The following is a 20,214-nucleotide window of genomic DNA, read 5'->3' on the forward strand; positions in this document are numbered from 1 at the left end:
CAGATAGAAATGAAGCAAGAATTTGATTAAGCCTATTAGAAAAGACTGAAGAGTTAATACAAGGAACTATAAATATTCAGTATTTGATACAGCTCCTTAAATTGGAATAACATACCTTAAAAACATGTTTTAAGAAGGACTTGCCCTTATTACAATCTTTTTTCAATCTATACAATTTACTTTAAGTATCCTTTAAATAGAAAGCCTTGTGAGATGTGTGCCTGCTAAGTTGCTTCAGTAGTATCCAATTCTTTGCAACCCTGTAGAGCATTGCCTGCCAGGATCCTCTGTCCATGAGATCCTTCAGGCAAGAATACTGGAGTGAGTTGCTGTGCCCTTCTGCACGGGATCTTCCCGATCCAGGAATTGAACCTGTGGCTCCTGCATTGCAGGTTTCTTTACTGCTGAGCCACCGGGGATGCTCTATGGGACATGTGAGACTTCCTAAAAGCTGAAAATACATGAAGATGAAGATCCTCAAATACAATAGCTGTATGATATCCAGTAGAACTGGCAACGCAAACCAATTAATTGAACCACACTCTAGAATTTTAATATAAAGGGAAATTCAGTACAGAACTTATAAGTGCTCCAGAGTCAGACCACCCGGGTTCAAATCCTGGTTATGCCTTTATTAACCAGGTATTTGTGGGTAAGTTATTTAATTTTTCTATGTTTCAGTTTTGTTAACTATAGAAGATAAATAATAAAACTACCTACCTCATAGAGTTGTGCTGGGGAATAAATGAGATAATGCAGGCAAAGTGCTTAAAAAATGGCAGCAAGTATGTATTTGAAAGCTTATTAAGAATGCTGCAAAGTAGACAGTATTATATCTGTGTTACAGATGATGAAATCAAGCCATAGAGAGATTGCAATTTGCCTAAAGTAACACTACGATCCACAGCCTCAACAAACTCCAAAATCTTAGCTCTTTCTCCATGCTGCCTCCTTGCTTTTGTGTTACTAGAGACAAGCTAATGGAGGAGACATTGTCATCATGGTTAACTATTAAGAGAGAGAAAAACACACAATGAATGGATGGTTCTGCACAGGTGCTCCAGAAGCACGGGTAGAAGGATGCCTCACTCATCTGGAAGGACTGGGCATGGCATCTACAGCAGTTTACAGCTAAATCGGGCCTTGAAGTGTGGACAGGAATTAGACTGTGGGCTTTGGTGGGGGTGGAGAACATCCTAGGCAGAGGAAACGGTAGACAAGGGAGTGGAGAGGATGCTCAGCATGCGAAGGTACCACAAGGCTATGAGAGAAGACACAAAACATTCAGCATTTACAACAGATCAGCTCATCTGGAATGGGGAGTTTGGGGTAGGGTTGGGGCCTGGTTTTAAGGAGAAGTTGAAGTGGTTCTTTTCTACCAGTCACAAAAATACACATCACGAAGATACGTGTCACGAAGAGGCAGCACAAACGCTTGTATGCAATGCACAGGCCCCATTCAGTACCCTTAGATGGACCATTTAGTACTCATTCATTTTGAGGCATAAGTCAAAATACTTTTAAATATAATGTATGCCTCAGGCCTGGGGAGGGCAGTGTCTATTTTACAGGGAAAATGACCTCATGAACGATTGAGAGAAATTGCCACTTCCCTCTTCCAGGTATTCTTCCCTGAGGAAACTTATCTGCATTAGAATTATACATTACAACTTCCTTGTTTCTAAAGGAAAAACCTCTTCCTGATTTCTTGTGTGAAGAAAATACACTAATTTTGGTGTTTCAATCTAAACCATTCGTACAGTAGGGGATCACCCACAGAGCATCTTTGTTCCCACGGATGGGCTACAGAGAGCATTGGCTTGGGGCCTCTTTAATCTTTACTCCGAACAGCCTTTGTTGTTTAATCACTAGGTCAGGTCCAACTCTTTTACAACCCCACGGACTTTAGCCAGAGGACAGGCTCCTCTGTCCATGGGATTTCCCAGGCAAGAATCCTGGAGTGAGTTGCCATTTTCTTCTCCGTTACTCCTAACAGTAGACTATCTCAAAATAATAGTGGGTCCTAATAGTGCAAGTTTACTATTGAAACCATTTATTAAGAAGTAATTAAAATCTAAGTTACTTGGGCACTTTAGGAAATTTTAACACAGTACCTTTCTTACTCTGAAAGACAACTTGGTCCATCTAACGACTCCCCAGATAGTCTATAGAAAAGTGATTGGCATGGTGCCAGCAAATTGAGAAATCATCCATCTTCACATTGTTAATATTATTAATATCAGTGACAGCAGAACTCCTGTGGTGTAGTCTTTAATTCAAGTTAAGCAATAAAATGTGACTGAGTGCCCAACACTGTGTTAAGCACTAGGAATGTCTATATGCACAAATATAAAATATCTATGATGTAATATGATAAGTACTAATATAGAAGTATGCATCAAATTCATATCTGTTTGAGAATCTAGAGAGAACATTCCCAAACCTGGAGCAAACAATTCATTAATTTTTTTCACTAGTAACTAGATGTGGGAGAGCTAAATCATTTTATATAGGTCAGAAAAACATCTGATTAGCACTAACTTGTCTAGTGTTTGATCTTAATTCAAATGAGTGATGATGTTACTGGAATTGTTAGTTCCCCTATCTTTTGAAACACACTTGTCTCCCCTTATATGCTCTAAAAATGCAAATTATGTAATATGCACCTGCTTAACTGGAAATGTTTCCTTAGATTATGTAATATTAGTACAAGATATTTTTAAAGTCATCACTCTCTAAAGTGTGATAGTTATTCCTAAGAACACTTAATGTGGTATCATAATTTATTCAATTAAGACTCTTTTGAGAGTCTGAAAACACCGAAACATATTTCTTTCTCTAAAACTCTGAAGCAATTTTTTGGTTGTCTTTGAAGCAGAAACATTTTAACGTAATAAATCTGTGAGTCATCTGTCACTGCAATCTGAATATTTCAGTCTATTGAATGTTTGAAAGTGTTAGTCGCTCAATTGTGTCTGACTCTTATGACGATAGCCCACCAAGGCTCCTCTGTCCATGGAATTCTCCAGGCAAGAATACTGAAGTGGGCTGCCATTTTCTTTTCTAGGGAATCTTCCTGACCCAGGGGTTGAACTGGGTCTTCTAGCATTGCAGGCAGAGTCTACCATCTGAGTTACCAGGGGACCCCTCTTCAATCCATAATAAATTGTCCTCAATCTATTATGGATAACTTATTATGGAGAAATCACAATTTTTAATCTAAACAGTCTTTACATTAAAATAATTTAAAGGAGTATCTTTGTCTAGCTAGGTCAGAATTTATATTTCCCAGTTTACATGGAGAATTTCAGATTCAATATTTTCTCTACTTTTCCTTATGAGAGTGACATGAGCTTCCCTTGGCAATAGTGCTGATACTGTCACTTCTTTAGCTTATTTCTTTTTTTTCCATAATTTCCTCATTCCGAATAATCATATGGCAATGATACTGATTTTATATTATATTAATGAGACTATATTTCATTAAAAAAATCAGTACCTTAGTTTTAGGTGTAGAAAAAAAGAAATATTGTTGGTTCCATGTATTTGAAATACAAAGTCCAAAAATGCCAAGTTAGTTTCAAACATAATTCCTATTTATAATAGAATTAACCATAATAGAAGATCATAAATAATACATATTTCCAAATCTTCCCAAGTGTTAGAAACATGAAATAATTCTCGCTTTTACTATACTATTAGAAAAGGTGTCCTGATATGTTTACAGCTAGATGGGCTTTCCTGGTGGTTCAGTGGTTAAAGAATCCAACTGCCAATGAAAGAGATTCGTTCGATCCCCAGGTCAGGAAGATCCCCTAGAGAAGGAAATGGCTACCCACTCCAGTATTCTTGCCCAGGAAATCCCATGGACAGAGGAGCCTGGAAGGCTACAGTCTATGGGGTTGCAAAAGAGTTGGACATAATGACGAGATAACAACAACAGATAATGCTCATTTGACATATTAATATCTGAATACTTCATGGTCAAAATCATAGTGCCTTTCACTTATAGATGGAGAAGCTCCTAGTCTTTTTCTCAGTTCTATTGAGATACAATTGACATTTAACATTGTGTGAGTTTAAGGTGTACAACATGTTGATTTGGTGCTTAGAGTACACTGCAAAATGATTACCACCTCTAGAAATCACACAATTACCATTTTTTGTGGTAAGTACATTTAAGATCTACTCAATTAGCAATTTGCAAGTATATAATACAGTATTATTAACAATAATCAGCATATTATACATTAGGTCCCCAGGACTTACTTATCTTAAACATTTGCACCCTTTGATCAATACTTTTGGTGTTTAAAGTCCTTCCCCATGGGTTTGTTTGATCCTCACAAATCTCAATATATTTAATAATATATAATACATATTAAATGTAGGGGGGTTCGATCATCTTATATAAAATGTTTATATGTCTTATAACTGTGGTCAGTGGACTATGGCCCAGAGGCCAAATCTGACCCACCACTTGCTTTTGAAAATGCGGTTTTATTGGAAGGCATCGCTGCTCAGTCACTTACATACTGCATATGGCTTCTTTTGTGGTACAGTGGCAGGACTGACTAGCCAGAAGAGACCACTAGGTTCATAAATTCCTAAAACACTTACTATCTGGCCTCTCAATGAAAAAAAATTTTTTTCAGATCCTGTTCTATAGCAATTTTTCCTTAAGAACCATATTTAGCCAAATTAAAACTTTTGATTATTGTCAAAATTAAGAATGTCTGAACATTATATGTACATTTTCTGTGAGGAATTTGCATACCACAAGAAGTAAAATATGGAATTTCACAGCATTTAATGCTATTACTTTATAATATAGGAAGCAGCATACCGAGATAGGCATGTTGGCAATAAAATAACTATGGGAATTTTGATTTATTGATATTGCTGTGACTAGCCTGAACCACAGAAGTTCAAAAAATGTTTCCTCTTAAGTGAACTAATACAGTTGTAATTTAGTATGACATGCAAGTCCTTTCCTATCAATATTTTAGGTTAGCTGGCATGTAACTAGCTCTTAACAGAAGCAATTATCAAATAATTATTACTTTTAAAATATGCACTAAGGCTGATTTACTTTTGGTCATCATTTCTTACCAGAGAGTTTTACACTTGAGCACAAATATCTGGCTCTTTTCTTAGAAACCTCTTCTTCAGACAAGATGCACTCTAATTCTATGATATGTGATGTAAAAACGTACCAATGATAATAGAGTCTCACTAGTTAAATATAAAAATGAACTAAGTATAGAGTCTCTGGAAGGCATACATAACTTCAAATTATTGCCTGCCTCTTGTCTTTCTACTCTTAAGATATTTAACTTTGGAGAAATAGGAAGAACCAGATTCCCATTTACTATTGCTAGAAATTTGATGGAAATTTATTTGAAACATAAAAAAAAAAACTGATGTAGATAAATGAAAGACAAATGTATAGTTAGAGATTGCTTTTAAATAAAAATGAAACTACAACATTTTAACTGTCAGAATGCTTTGCTTTGGGATTTTATTTTGATGTATTTAAGCTATTGAAAAATAATGGGTTCTTTCCCTTAAAGACCCCAAACTCAATATCTTTTTACTTTCAAATGTCTTTTCATGGTTATATTACACTTCTTGTGGGCCTTATCAGTAGCAGTTATATTCATGGGTAGCATCTATTCCAAAAACTCATTTCATAATATCTCTTCTGAGCATTACCTTTATTTACCTACTTCCCTTGTAACTTATAGCTTAATTAAACCAAATAAAAACATTGATGATCACTAAATTCAAGGCATGAATACATGAAAGAAAATCTTATTTAACATTTTATATTAGTTTCTATTCTTCCCTTAAGGACTGGCCAATTGGGACAGAGTTAAATAGAGCAAGATAAGAAATCCTATGTGCTCATCTTCTACTCCTACTTATACCTCAGTAGTTTCAATTGCTTTCTAACTGGTTCCCTTTAAGCAGAAACAAGAGTGTCATAATAGACACAAAAGTTCAATTGCTAAGTACTCAGTGTATATTAGTTCCATTTCTTTCTTATATCTTTCCTCTTCCCTTCTCCATCGGGCTTTCCCAAGTCCAAATCATTCCTGTCACCCTCGCCAGAAATTTTCTTTGTTTGTTTATAACCTATAGCTTTTAAAGCTGGTTAATATTGGTTCTACGAGAAAAGGGAGAGAAAGTATGACCAGGAATCTCTCACTGCTTCTCCAGGCAAAACTGTTCCCCTTTGATTCATTTTCAGAACTTACTTGCTTTTCAACATTTTTTTAAAGTGATAATTTAAAGTATTTGCCTATACAATTAAGTGGAGAAGGCGACGGCACCCCACTCCAGTGTTCTTGCCTGGAGAATCCCAGGGACCGGGGAGCCTGGCGGGCTGCTGTCTATGGGGTCGCACAGAGCTGGACACGACTGAAGCGACTTAGCAGCAGCAGCATACAATTAAGATGGTAATTACCTGATACTGAAGTTCCTTATTATGACTCTCAGTAGTTTGCAAGTTTCTGGGTACCAGAAACAAAATCTTAGTACTCAGTTCCTATCTGGTTGTATCTCCTTGTACAAAAAGCATGATACGACTATTTACTGAATGAACAAAAATGTACATAGGGGTTATATGGTAAAAAATTAAATTTTCAGTAAGTTTTATAATTGTATTACTTTTATTTGCAAAGTTTAACTCATTAGAAATAACTATATTTAGCAATAAATAGTTCTAAAATTATATATATATTCATATATATACACACTTGGATGAGTTGGGTTTTTCATTTAGATTTTCACATTATAAATCTATTTTGTAAAATGAAAAGTTTTAGTAATAAGATTTAGTAGTCTCAAAAGTTGTTTTGATCAAGCCAAACTGACAGCTAAAGGACTTTTATATTGATAGTTGAACCAAGTTTATCTGATGGGGAAACCAGGAATTCTAAAAAAAAAAAAAAAATTACAGACATTGGCAGGCACATTTAAGTACTCTGCAGTTAAAAGCAGAGACGGTTTATTTAACAGGTTGCTCGGAATCAAATGGAACTTACTGTTTTGGTATTTTGCCTGACTTTTTTTCCATTTACAAATGAATCAGTGCCCTGTAGAAATAGTTTTTTAAATATAGCCAAAATGAAATGGCCTAATTTCACCAATATATTTTATTAACTGGAATGATAGTACTCTTCAATGGCATTTGCCTGACACTAGGTTTGTGTATTTCTTCACACATTCTGTTAAGTGAAAACACATGCCAAAGCAAATATCTGACTGATATTTATACCAGATTGTTTCTATGTAGGAACACTATGTTACACTGCTTGCTTCCTTGAAGGAATACAGACGATTAGACGTTGTGAATGTTGAATATACACTTTGGTTTCTTTTTTGAAATGCTACCTCAAAGTAGAATTTTCGAAACTGAAATTTACTGATAATGAAAGGTACCTACAAACCAGAATCTAAATACCCCCTGAATTGTTGAAATCTTTAATCAATCCTTGATACTAATTTTTATCAAATATCAACCAATTTTTTAATAATAAAGTATCTAAAAATGTTGATTGAAAACAATAATAGAATACAATAGACTAAGCTTGAATCTTTCATTTGTTTTGAGTACTGCTTGCATTGTGAGACTTTGCAGTTCATAGGAGTGGTCTCTGAAGATCAAGTTCATTGCTTTTAAGGTTGAGGAGACTTGCACAAGCCTGAAAAAGACAAGAGAGCAGAGCCAAGACAAAGGTTTCTGCTGTCTCTGCATGGTGCCTCCCGAATTCCAAGGAGCTACAGGAGCCACTGGTGGGGCCGTGGAAGGCTCAAGTAGGCAGGACTTCACTTTACCCCTCACACACTACACTCTTTAGTAAAAGTTATTCTGCTGAAACCCTTTCACATATTTGAAATTCTGGGTAAGAATGAGTGTGACAAAAAACTCTTCCTAAAAAACAAATTTGAAAACCACTGTATTACCTTGTGCACCATAAGGAAGAGGGGGGATAGCAGATCCAAACTTGAAATGATATTCCTGTTAGTAGCCAGCATGAGAAAGATTTAGAAACTACATTCCAAAAGAAGGGAGAGGGATCCTGAATGTAGTTTTTCATACAACTAAACCCCCTCTTTTTTTTTTTCCTTGTACTTGTTGACAGCGTTTCTAGAAATTTGAATTGTACAAAAACGAACAATGAATAAACAAAGTTTGGTAGAGAAACTTCCACTGTATTTCAGAATGCAAGAAGGAGTGGAGCTTACAGAAAAAAGCATAAGAATAAACTAGTTAACAGGAATTAGGACAATCGAATATTAAATGACAACAAGAGCACCATATGGACTAAAACACTAAGGAAGAGTTTTTTGGAAAAGATGCACTCAAGTAAAAGTAGAAGGTAAAGGAGAATGCATTCCTGGTGGCAAGAACAAGGAAATGAAGTGGGGCGGGGGTGAGTGGGGGAGCACATTTACTGAAGAGGAAGAAGATAAACCAAATGGAGAAGATTGTGTCAGTGGGATACGAGCTTGAATTGGTAAAACAGGATTGTATTGAAGAAGCACGCTGAAGGCAATTGAGGAGCATTTAAAGTAGGCATAAGGATAATAAAATGATATACCTTTGGTACTCAACAAAAGAAGTACTAGAGGCTTGCAGGCAGTGTGTTCTGAATATTCAAGGACATTTTTATTACTGTGTTAAATTACTTGTGGTAGAATATATGTACATGGTTCTTTCAAAGAAGCTAGATTGTTTTTAGAGATTTCAAATCACATATGCAGTAAAGAAGAGAAGCTAAAGGCAAAGGAGAAAAGGAAAGATATATCCATCTGAATGTAGAGTTCCAAAGAATAGCAAGGAGAGGTGAGAGAGCCTTCCTAAGTGATCAGTGCAAAGAAATAGAGGAAAACTACAGAATGGGAAAGACTAGAGATCTCTTGAAGAAAATTAGAGACACCAATGGAATATTTCATGCAAAGATGGGCACAATAAAGGACAGAAATGGTATGGACCTAACAGAAGCAGAAGATACTAAAAATAGGTGGCAAGAATACACAGAAGCACTATACAAAAAAGATCTTTATGACCCAGATAACCACAATGGTCTGATCACTCACCTAGAGCCAGACATTCTGGAGACCGAAGTCAAGTGGGCCTTAGGAAGCATCACTATGAACAAAGCTAGTGGAGGTGATGGAATTCCGGTTGAGCTATTTCAAATCCTCAAAGATGATACAGCTGTGAAAGTGTTGCATTCAATATGCCAGCAAATTTGGAAAACACAGCAGTGGCCACAGGACTGGAAAAGGTCAGTTTTCATTCTAGTCAGAAAAGGTCAGTTTTCATTCTAGTCCCAAAGAAAGGCAATGCCAAAGAATGTTCAGACTATTGCACAGTTGTACACATCTCAGACGCTAGCAAAGTCATGCTCAAAATTCTCCAAGCCAGGCTTCAACAGTATGTGAACCAAGAACTTCCAGACGTTCACACTGGGTTTAGAAAAGGTAGAGGAACCAGACATAAAATTGCCAATATCCGTTGGATCATAGAAAAAGCAAGAGAATTCCATAAAAACATCTATTTCTGCTTCATTGACTATGCTAAAGCCTTTGACTGTGGATCACAACAAACTGTGGAAAATTCTTAAAGACCACCTTACCTGCCTCCTGAGAAACCTGTATGCAGGTCAAGAAGCAATAGCTAGAACTGGACATGGAACAACAGACTGGTTCCAAATCAGGAAAGGAGTACATCAAGGCTGTATATTGTCACCTTGCTTAATTAACTTAGATGCAGAGTACAATATACAAAATGCCAGACTGGATGAAGCACAAACTGTACTCAAGATTGCTGGGAAAAATATCAATTACCTCAGATATGCAGATGACACCACCCTTATGGCATAAAGTGAAGAGGAATTAAAAAGCTTCTTGATGAAAGTTAAAGAGGAGAGTGAAAAAGCTGGCTTAAAGTCAACATTCAAAAAACGAAGATCATGGCATCCGGTCCCATCACTTCATGACAAATAGATGGGGAAACAATGGAAATAGTGACAGATTTTATTTTCTTGGGCTCCAAAATCACTGCAGATGGTGACTGCAGCCATGAAATTAAAAGATGCTTGCTCCTTGGAAGAAAAGCTATGACCAACCTAGATAGCATATTCAAAAGCAGAGACATTACTTTGCCGACAAAGGTCCATATAGTCAAAAATGTGGTTTTTCCAGTGGTCCTGTATGGATGTGAGAGTTGGACCATAAAGAAAGCTGAGCACCGAAGAATTGATGCCTTTGAACTGTGGTGTTGGAGAAGACTCTTGAGAGTCCCTTGGACTGCAAGGAGATTCAATCAGTCCATCCTAAAATAAATCAGTTCTGAATATTCATTGGAAGGACTGATGCTGAAGCTGAAACTTCAATACTTTGGCCACCTGATGTGAAGAGCTGACTCATTTGAAAAGACTCTGATGCTGGGAAAGATTGAGGGCCGGAGGAGAAGGGGACAACAGAGGATGAGATGGTTGGATGGGATCACTGACTCAATGGACATGAGTTTGAGCAAGCTGCAGGAGCTGGTGATGGACAGGGAGGCCTGGCATGCTGCATTCCATGGGGTCGCAAAGAGTTGGACACAACTGAGTGACTGAACTGAACTGTACTGATGCATGAGGACGACCTGAGAAAATAGCACTGACATATATACACTATCATGTGTAAAACAGATAGCTGGTGAGAAGCTGCTATATAACACAGAGAGCCCAGCCTGGCACTCTGTGATGACCGGGAGGGGTGGATGGGATGGGGGAAGGAGACTCATGAGAGAGGGGATATATATATATATAATTATGTGTGTGTATATATATATATAGTTGTATCTTATTCGTATTGTTGTACAGCAGAAATCAACACGTTTGTAAAGCAATTATCCTCCAATTAAAAAATTTTTTTAATAAAATCACATATGCAATAGTAGACCCAAATGAATACTCTACATGGCTATTTAGGAAGCATACACCATGACCTAATCCATATCTTTCATGTCATATTTATGCAATAGTTTTAAATTTTTATCATCTTTTAAAAATAATTTGGAAAATAAGATGTTCTATTTAATGGTTAGCACTATTTATTTGAGAAATGTTATTTGAATTCAACTTGTACCTCTGAGAGTAGCAATACTATGTGGATACAGTAGAAAACTAAAGGCTATTACCAGATAATTAAAATTGAAGAAGGAAATTCCCTTTAAAAAAATTTCAAATAGATTACCCTGGAGAAGTGTTCTTTTCCATTGATAGTTTATATTTCTGTTTCTTCTTTATGTGAGACACGGAGACAAAATTTTACCTAGTATAAATAAATAATACAAAGAAGGAAACAGTAAGCTAGATATATCCTTCCAAGGTCAATTCAATGAATGGTGCCTATATTGTATGATTATTAATTTTTAGGGGGAAGCAGCAAAACAACACATCCTGTTATATAGGTTAAAGTCAATCTTAAATGAAAATTATTTTATGAAAATATTTTTAACTTCTAAATATATTTCTTCAATTTCCAGTTTTTTTTGGACCACCCCACTGAATGCTAAATGTTTCTATTCTTTCTTTTTTTCCCCTCAAGTCCATTGCAGAGGTGTGTGGCTATGCATGCATGTACCATGGTTCTTCTTTCTAAAATCCAATATGGATAAATAAAATTATTTTTGTAAGGAGACAAATAATTTCCTTTTAGGAATTACTCGGTTTTGCTGGATACTTTGATATACTTGTTGAGGGGTGTGCATGGGAAGTCCATCAAAATGTGTGTATGAGTGACAACAGTGGTAATTGAACAGTTTTCTAAAATAAATGGTGTCTATAACTGCATTGTTTTAGTTTGTTTAGAAGGTAAGCTTGGAAAGAGAGCAGAATTACATTTAAATAGAACTGTGTAAAGAAAGGGAGGGGAGAGAGATAAGATGATGAGTTTCAGATAAGAGCATAATTTTGAAGAGTACTGATGTGCCAGATAAAGGTGTTGATTACAATCTCCTTGGTAGCCCCCCTCCATTACCCAGGCCTGTAGATCTTAGGAAAACCGACTTCACCTGCTCTGGTATTGTGCAGCTGGATCTGCCTTGAAGATGAACATGGGGGTTAGAGCAGAGGTTTCTTGATGTAATAACCTCTGGATGGCTCACAAGCATAAATAAGTGCACATATACATTCACAGACATACACACACCCAGCCCTGTGCATACGCACACAGATATATATTGCCACATAAAAAGCACCTGTCTGCTTAAGCCATCTCCACACTGACTGAAGGAGGTCAGTTAAAGCAAAACTTTTACTGTTTATAAAACACTGTGGTTGTACTCATGGTAGAAAATAGAACTTTAAGAGCATTTACAAACTGATTTGGCCATTTGGTAAATCTTTGGAAATGGATAGAAAATTCAGAATTTTTGGTGCTTTCAGGGCCACCTAGCCTGTGATTATAATAATTTAGAAATCTTTCATTATTTATCTTGTTTTATTTTGCCACAAGTTATACTGTACTCTGAGATATTAAGAATCAAAACTATGTAATTACATAAAGGACTCCATTCTAATCTCTTTACACAACTCAAGAAACTCCATGTCAGAGTTGTTGAATTACTGCTTTTCATCAAATATTACAAATATAGTCCTGTTAACTCTTAAAATAAGTGACTACTGTCAAAAGAAGCACTTTGTTATATAATTCCTTTTAACACTGAATAATTTCTGTTGTATGACTTTATTGATAGGTGCTTTACCAAGTAGGAAAATATCTGCCCATGTTTATATCACACTTTCATTTGTCCCATAATAATTAACATTTTCCGAACTAGAATAGATCTTAGAGAACATCCAGTCCAGCTAACTGTGCAGAGGGAAACATTACATGTTATGCATTACACAAAAATAATTTTTATGGAGAACTACACAAAGATGTAAAGTTTTACATCTTTGTGTAGTTTAGTAAAGTTTAAAGTAAAGTTTGTGTAGTATAGTAAAGTTTAGTATACATTCTGAAAATATACCTGGGCTTCATAATGAAAGAGTTTTCACAAAGAACCCTTTTGACACTACTAATTAGAATTTGTAAGTTGATATGTAAGGATGAATGATATGTATTACTGACTTGCTAAATGAGAGGGCTGATAAAACTGCGTTAGGATGCTTTGGGCTGTAACATAAAATGCAACAAGAATTGGCTTAACAGTAAGGAAGATATGCCCAATATGAAAATATTCTTCCCAGGTGGTGCTAGTGGTAATGAACTCACCTGCCAATGCAGGAGACATGGGTTCGATCCCTGGTCGGGCAAATCCCCTGGAGGAGAATGTGGCAACCCACTCCAATATTCTTGCCTGGAGAATCCCATGGACAAGAGGAGGAACTTGGTAGACTATAGTCCATAGGGTCGCAAAGAGTTGGACACAACTGAAGTGGCTTAGCATGCGTGCAGAGTTGGCTATTCAGCCACTCAATTACTTCATCTGTGATTTAGGATCTATCCAACTTTCCATGTTTTCATCCTGAGAATCAACAAGTTGTCAGATTACATACCTACTTAGTTCAATCTGAATTTTAGTTAAATAATGTATAGCCCATGAGATATTGCTAACTAAAATTTCAAATTTAATGGAGACCTTGCATTATTATTTCCTAAATCTAGGAAACGTATCAGAATCTTGTTTTTTCTTTGCAGGCTCTCTACTCATGGTATAAGATGGCTAATATACCACGTAGTATCATATGTAGATGCCAATATCCAGGAATAGAAAGGATTCTGTTGGTAAGGAAGAAAGTGGAGCCGTGATGGTTTTTCAGGTCACCAAGGCAAATCTGAATTTTTGTTGACTGAAACACAATTTCCTATAATATTAGGTAGTCAGTTCTATAACTACGTAACTTAGCCTGCCTTCTGATTCAGGGGTGGGACCTTATTCTATAAAAATTTATTTTTTGTTTTCTGAGGCTTTTTACTTCATTAGAACAGGGAAAGCCCATATCACTGTATACAAAGAGTAGAAAAATTTTAATGAGTATTCTGAAGTAAGAGAAGGAAATGGCTCATTTGCATACTTCCCCTTTTCTACATCATTCCTAGGGCACATGTTAGAGGTTTCCCATGTACATGGCTGCTGGCTCTTTCTTCTTCCTTTATATCAGTTCACATCACCCATGGCCAAAACCTCAATTTCCCGTGTTCTCTTCCTCCTTCCACTCTCCCACCTTTTAAAACATATCCATATCCTTAGGGCCCTATTTGTACTTACATGATAATGGTTTTATATGGGCTAGATTAACTGTGCTAATATTTACTTTGCTAATGTGTTGAGCCTCTGAGGTAATTTAAGGCTTTAATCATTTCAAAAGTTCAACTCCTTTAAAAAGCTCTTCAGGAACGCTGCCAGTTTACACCTCTTGGGGTAATCGCCATTTTGGCTTCCCTGTCATACTCACAGAGGCAGGTGGCTACAAGAAAGCTTGGTTGGCCCGTATGACTCCACTGTCTGGAGTTTGTTCATGTTCTCAGCCTGCTCTCTCATCTTAGGCCATTTCTCATTCTCTCATCAAACTCACATTGTCATCTGCTGGTTTCTGCAGCCATTTTCTCTGCTTGTTTCCTGTCTCATCTGGAGTGATTCATATGTGACTTCAGTATTTATAGAATGCCCCACCCAACACCCTGGACTCATCCTTTCTGGACCGCCTCTATTGCCCAGGCCTCTAACTCCTTTGGACTTCAGTGATCTACTGCCACTGCTACTCCGTCTTTCCCGGAAACTCCTCACCTCTCTTAATTACATTTCACAATCATACTATCTTAATCTGAGTTCCTGCTCCTTTCAACTATCCCTCTTCTTTACTTCCAGCAAACTAACAGTTAGGCTTCATAAATAATCCAAACCTTAAGAAAATAGCAAAGATTCACATCTTTAAGTCCCTCTATGACCCTGCTTCTTCATCCCCTTCCCTACCTCTTCTATCCAACCCTCTTTCTGTGGTTTATCTCATCAACTAATCTCTCTATTGTCATCACACTTAAGCGCTGAAATCCTCTCCTGGAGGAATCCAAAATTTTGTTTCTTGAAATTCCACTCCAATGTACCTAAGCCTGCTAAAGGAAGTTACATCACTGTCATCAGCATTGTAAAGTGGTTAAAAGCATGGACTCTGGAGCCTGACCACCAAAGCTGAGCTCTTGGCTCCTCTACTTACCAGCTGGGTACCCATAGCAAAATAGCACAATCTCTGTGTGACTCCTTTTTTTCATCTGTAAGAAGGAAATAATAACTGAACACATCTCACAGATACTATGATGAATAAATGAGACAATATTTATAAGGTGCTTATAGAAGTTTCTGCTTCTCTTGCAGTTTTATTACATTGGTAATAGCAACTATTCCAAACCTTTACTCTCTTATGGTTCACACTCCATCACTTCACCAGATGATCTGGCCATATTCTCAGAGTACACATAGGACAATCGGTGTGAATTCCTTTAAATTATCTTACTCTGGAAATTTAACTACAATGGTGCATTTATGTCTCCTTCCCATCTAAAAGAAAGAAATCACCTTCTAAAATTAATTTTCTTCCTCTTCTCAAGATCTTATCCCTTCAAATACCTAATTTTTTCTGTGTATAGTTAACCTTTCCGTCTACTTTCCTGTTTCTAACCAGTAAACATGTTTTAATTCCCATGCAGTCCTATAAAAAAATAACCAAAATCCTTCAACATTTCCTTTTAGCTATTTTCCTATCTTCATCCTTCTCTTCATCAGATGTCTACATTTCCTGTTCCTACTTTTACTTTTCTCATGACTGCGCTACTGAAAAATGATAATATAATAATTATAAGAAGGTCTAATATTAAAATCAAGTGGGAATAAACTCCAAGGGATCAAAACTTTAGAACTGGCTTTTCCCCAACCTTAGCAGACATAGATATTCATGATTTTGAATGCTTGTATATTTATATGTAATGGCTTTCCTGCTCTTTTGTTCTGGCATAACCAATTAATTGTTATCATTTGAATACCCCTGCTATTTCCTGTTTCCCTCTTCTAAAAGGAATTAGCCCTAGAGACTCCCACTACAATCAAGACTTCATTCTTCACCATCCCACCACAATTATTTGTCAAGGTCAGCAATAACATCTCAATTTCCAAATCCAGAGGTCAATTCTCAGTTTTCATCTTAATCAACTTCTCAGGAAGTTGGTAGAGTTTACTATTTCCTCTTCTTTAAAACCTTTTTTCTCCCAGTTGGAGAAGGCAATGGCATCCCACTCCAGTACTCCTGCCTGGAAAATCCCATGGATGGAGGCGCCTGGTGGGCTGCAGTCTATGGGGTTGCTAAGAGTCGGACACGACTGAGCGACTTCACTTTCACTTTTCACTTTCATGCATTGGAGAAGGAAATGGCAACCCACTTCAGTGTTCTTGCCTGGAGAATCTCAGGGACGGGGGAGCCTGATGGGCTGCCGTCTATGGGGTTGCACAGAGTTGGACACGACTGAAGTGACTTAGCAGCAGTAGCAGCCTTCTGAATACCACTTTCAGTTCTCTTCCTACCTTGCTAGTTGATCTTTCTTAGCCTCCTTTGATGGATGCTTCTCATTTATCTGCCTTGAAAATGTGAAGCACCACAAGACAGTATCCTTAAATACCTCATCTTAACATTCTCTACCAATTCCCCTCTGGTGGCCCCAACTAAATTTGTAGCTTCAGATACCATTTATATGCTGATGACTCCGAAACTGAGGTTCGAGTCCAGATTTTCCCCTTGAACGCTATACTCATTTACCCAAGTGTTAGAGTTAGTCGCTCGGGCATGTCCAACTCTATGACCCCATGGACTGTAGCCAGCCAGGCTCTTCTGTCCATGGAATTCTCCAGGTAAGAATACTGGAGTGGGTTGCCATTCCCTTCTCCAGGGGATCTTCCTGACCCAGGGATTGAACCCGAGTCTCCTGAACTGCAGGTGGATTCACTACCATCTGAGCCACCAGGTAAACCCTCATAATACCCAAATACCTACTCAATATATCCACTTGGATGTCTAATGGGTTTTCAAACTTAACACACTGAACAAACTTTTATTTCTCCCAGAACTACTCCATCTTTAGTCTTCTCCATTTTAGTCAGAGAGAGTATAAGAACTTAATAGTTTATACTAGTAAAAGGATGAAAGTTAGTAAAGGAGACTGGGAAGTAATAAAATATACAAATGTAAGATCAGGAAAGAAATGTGAGGAATAGTCAATCCTGACCAAAGCTATAAAGAAATCTAGAAAATGAGGGCTGAAAGGATCCACTAGATTTGACATTTCAAAACTCATTGATGACTACTGCCTCAGTAGGCTTGGAGTTGCTTACCCATGAAATAGGAAGAAGGCTGATCAGAATGATATGGAAAAAAAAAAAAAGGCTGTCTGATATAACAGTTCCAAACACACAGAGACACACATATACATAGACACACATATACACCTTTACAATATTTAAGCCAAACTTTTCATCCATAGTTCCAACTTTGTACTATGTTTCTAACCTTGCATCCAATAGGACCAATAATGAATTCCTTTCTTCTCTATTCTCTTTATTCTCAAACAAATTAATTCCACAGGACTAATCATTCTAAATTCTCTGTCATGTTAAATGACACCAATACTTATCCATTTACCTAAAGTAGAAAGCAAACTTGGAGGTCATTCTATTTCTTCCTCCCTACCCATCACTTCAGTTCAGTCACTCAGTCATGTCCAACTCTTTGCGACCCCATGAACTGCAGCACGCCAGGGCCCCCTGTCCATCACCAACTCCCGGAGTTTAATCAAACTCACGTCTATCAAGTTGGTGATGCCATCTCATCCTCTGTCGTCCCCTTCTCCTCCTGCCCCCAATCCCTCCCAGCATCAGGGTCTTTTCCATTGAGTCAACGCTTCTCATGAGGTGACCAAAGTATTGGAGTTTCAGCTTCAGCATCAGTCCTTCCAATGAACACCCAGGCCTGATCTTCTTTAGAATGCACTGGTTGGATCTCCTTGCAGTCCAAGGGACTCTCAAGAGTCTTCTCCAACACCACAGTGCAAAAGCATCAATTCTTCAGCTCTCAGCTTTCTTCACAGTCCAACTCTCACATCCATACATGACCACTGACAAAACCATAGCCTTGACTAGTCAGACCTTTGTTGGCAAAGTAATGTCTCTGCTTTTTAATATGCTATCTAGGTTGGTCATAACTTTCCTTCTGATTCTAATATGTCAAATCTGATTGCAGCCCCATTTCCACTGTCTAACTCTAGTCTTTATAAACCTCCATCCTCCAACCCCTGCCACTAATTAGCCTCCTAACTGGTTCTCTTGCCTGAGGTTTCTCATGCCCTATTCTTCCAACTATATAGTTATAGTTATATAGCTTTCAGTAAAACACTTCAGTTAAAAACTGAAAGCTGCTTCCAACTTCACACTGGCATTTACACACTCCCTTGGAATAGCACATCAGGGCCCTTAAAATTTGGCTCTCATCTACCATTTCAACCTTTGTTGATGACAGTTCCCCACTTGCCTTAACATAATCAAACTGAAGTACACTGCATGGGGTCAGGCACATACTTCCCACATTTGTATCTCTGGAATACTTAGAGCTTTTAAAGTTCAAATAAGTTTTTATCCTTAAATTGTAAATACAATTTCTAAAAGGCTGGAAAAATATTAGCCATAATACTGTCATTTAACAGAATATCTTTGTTTACATCCCTCCTAATGTCCCTATAAGAATGTAAACATTTGTGTAGGAAACAAACAATTTTGCATAATATTCTCACATATTTTACTTAACTAGTCCTTGTCATGTTGCAGAAAAGAAATAACAAAAATTATACAATTTATTATAAGGAAAAGAAATAGACAAAAGAGAAAAAAAGGGGTGGGGACAGAATAGAGCCATGAATAAGGTTTAAGATGCATACCATGATGACCTACTCATCTACCATGAGTGAACCACACATTTGGCTTTCAATTTCCTAGCTGCCAATGTGAAAACAGACACTTTGTCAGTTATCCAACTCCCAGTGCCTGTGAGATTAAATAAAAATGTCCTGGTAATTTTAACTCTTCTTGGAACAAATATTGTAAAAGGATATTTCTCCTGAGGTTCTCCTATAAAGAATACAGGGTGATATACTTAACAAGATTCTTATTAGAGGTGGCACATTTCATTCCATGTCACTGTTCAAACTGAGAATGAATATAGGCAGATGCCATTGCACAAATCATAGAGTGATTTTGTAAAAACCAGTTTCTTGAAAATAATTTTATACTAACAAGGCACCCAGCTCTTTGCTGGTCCGCTTAAGTGGCACTAGTGGTAAAGAACCTGCCTCCCAATTCAAGAGAAGCGAGTTCGATCCCTGGGTTGGGGAGATTCCCTGGAGGAGGGCATGGCAACCCACTCCACTTCTTTCCTGGAAAATCCATGGACAGAGGAGCCTGGCGGGCTACAGTTCATAGGATCACAAAGAATCAGACACGGCTGAAGTGACTTAGCACGCACGCATGTATTTAAATCATGAGTAAATATATTAAAATGCCCACATTTCATATGTTAGATAGTCACAGTAGTGACTGAAGTTTCTTTACAAAATCTTTCTGAAAGTTGTTTCTTTTCATAAAAGAGTTTAAAATAGTTCTTAGGTGAAGAGTTCCCTTATGGCTCAGCTGGTAAAGAATCTGCCTGCAATGCAGGAGCCCTGAGTTCAATCCCTTGGTTGGGAAGATCCCCTGGAGAAGGGAATGGCTACCCACTCCAATATTCTGGCCTGGAGAATTCCATGGACTGAATAGTTTATGGGGTCGCAAAGAGTCAGACATGACTGAGCGACTGTCACTAGGTCAAGTCTTAAAATGTCATGTCCTATACTGGGTAGTCAAAGCTTGCTTGGAAGACCAGATTTTAGGTTGAGAAGAAAAAACTCCCTTGTTTTGATCATGAACATTGTCCCTTTGAGAAAGTCCTCTGAGAGCAAGAAAGCGGCTGGGCCAAGGGTATTACAGTCTCGGGCTAGTCTTGGGTTAGTCTTGCATCTAATAGAGAACAGGATGTTATCCTAGAAGAAAGGACTCAAACATAAGCTGAAGAACATACTTGTTTGCAGAGATTTTCACTGTCTCCAACCTGAAGTCATCTCCAGAAATATGGC

The sequence above is a fragment of the Oryx dammah genome, unplaced genomic scaffold (genome assembly GCF_014754425.2).
Source record: "Oryx dammah isolate SB20612 unplaced genomic scaffold, SCBI_Odam_1.1 HiC_scaffold_27, whole genome shotgun sequence".
Taxonomy (NCBI): domain Eukaryota; kingdom Metazoa; phylum Chordata; class Mammalia; order Artiodactyla; family Bovidae; genus Oryx; species Oryx dammah.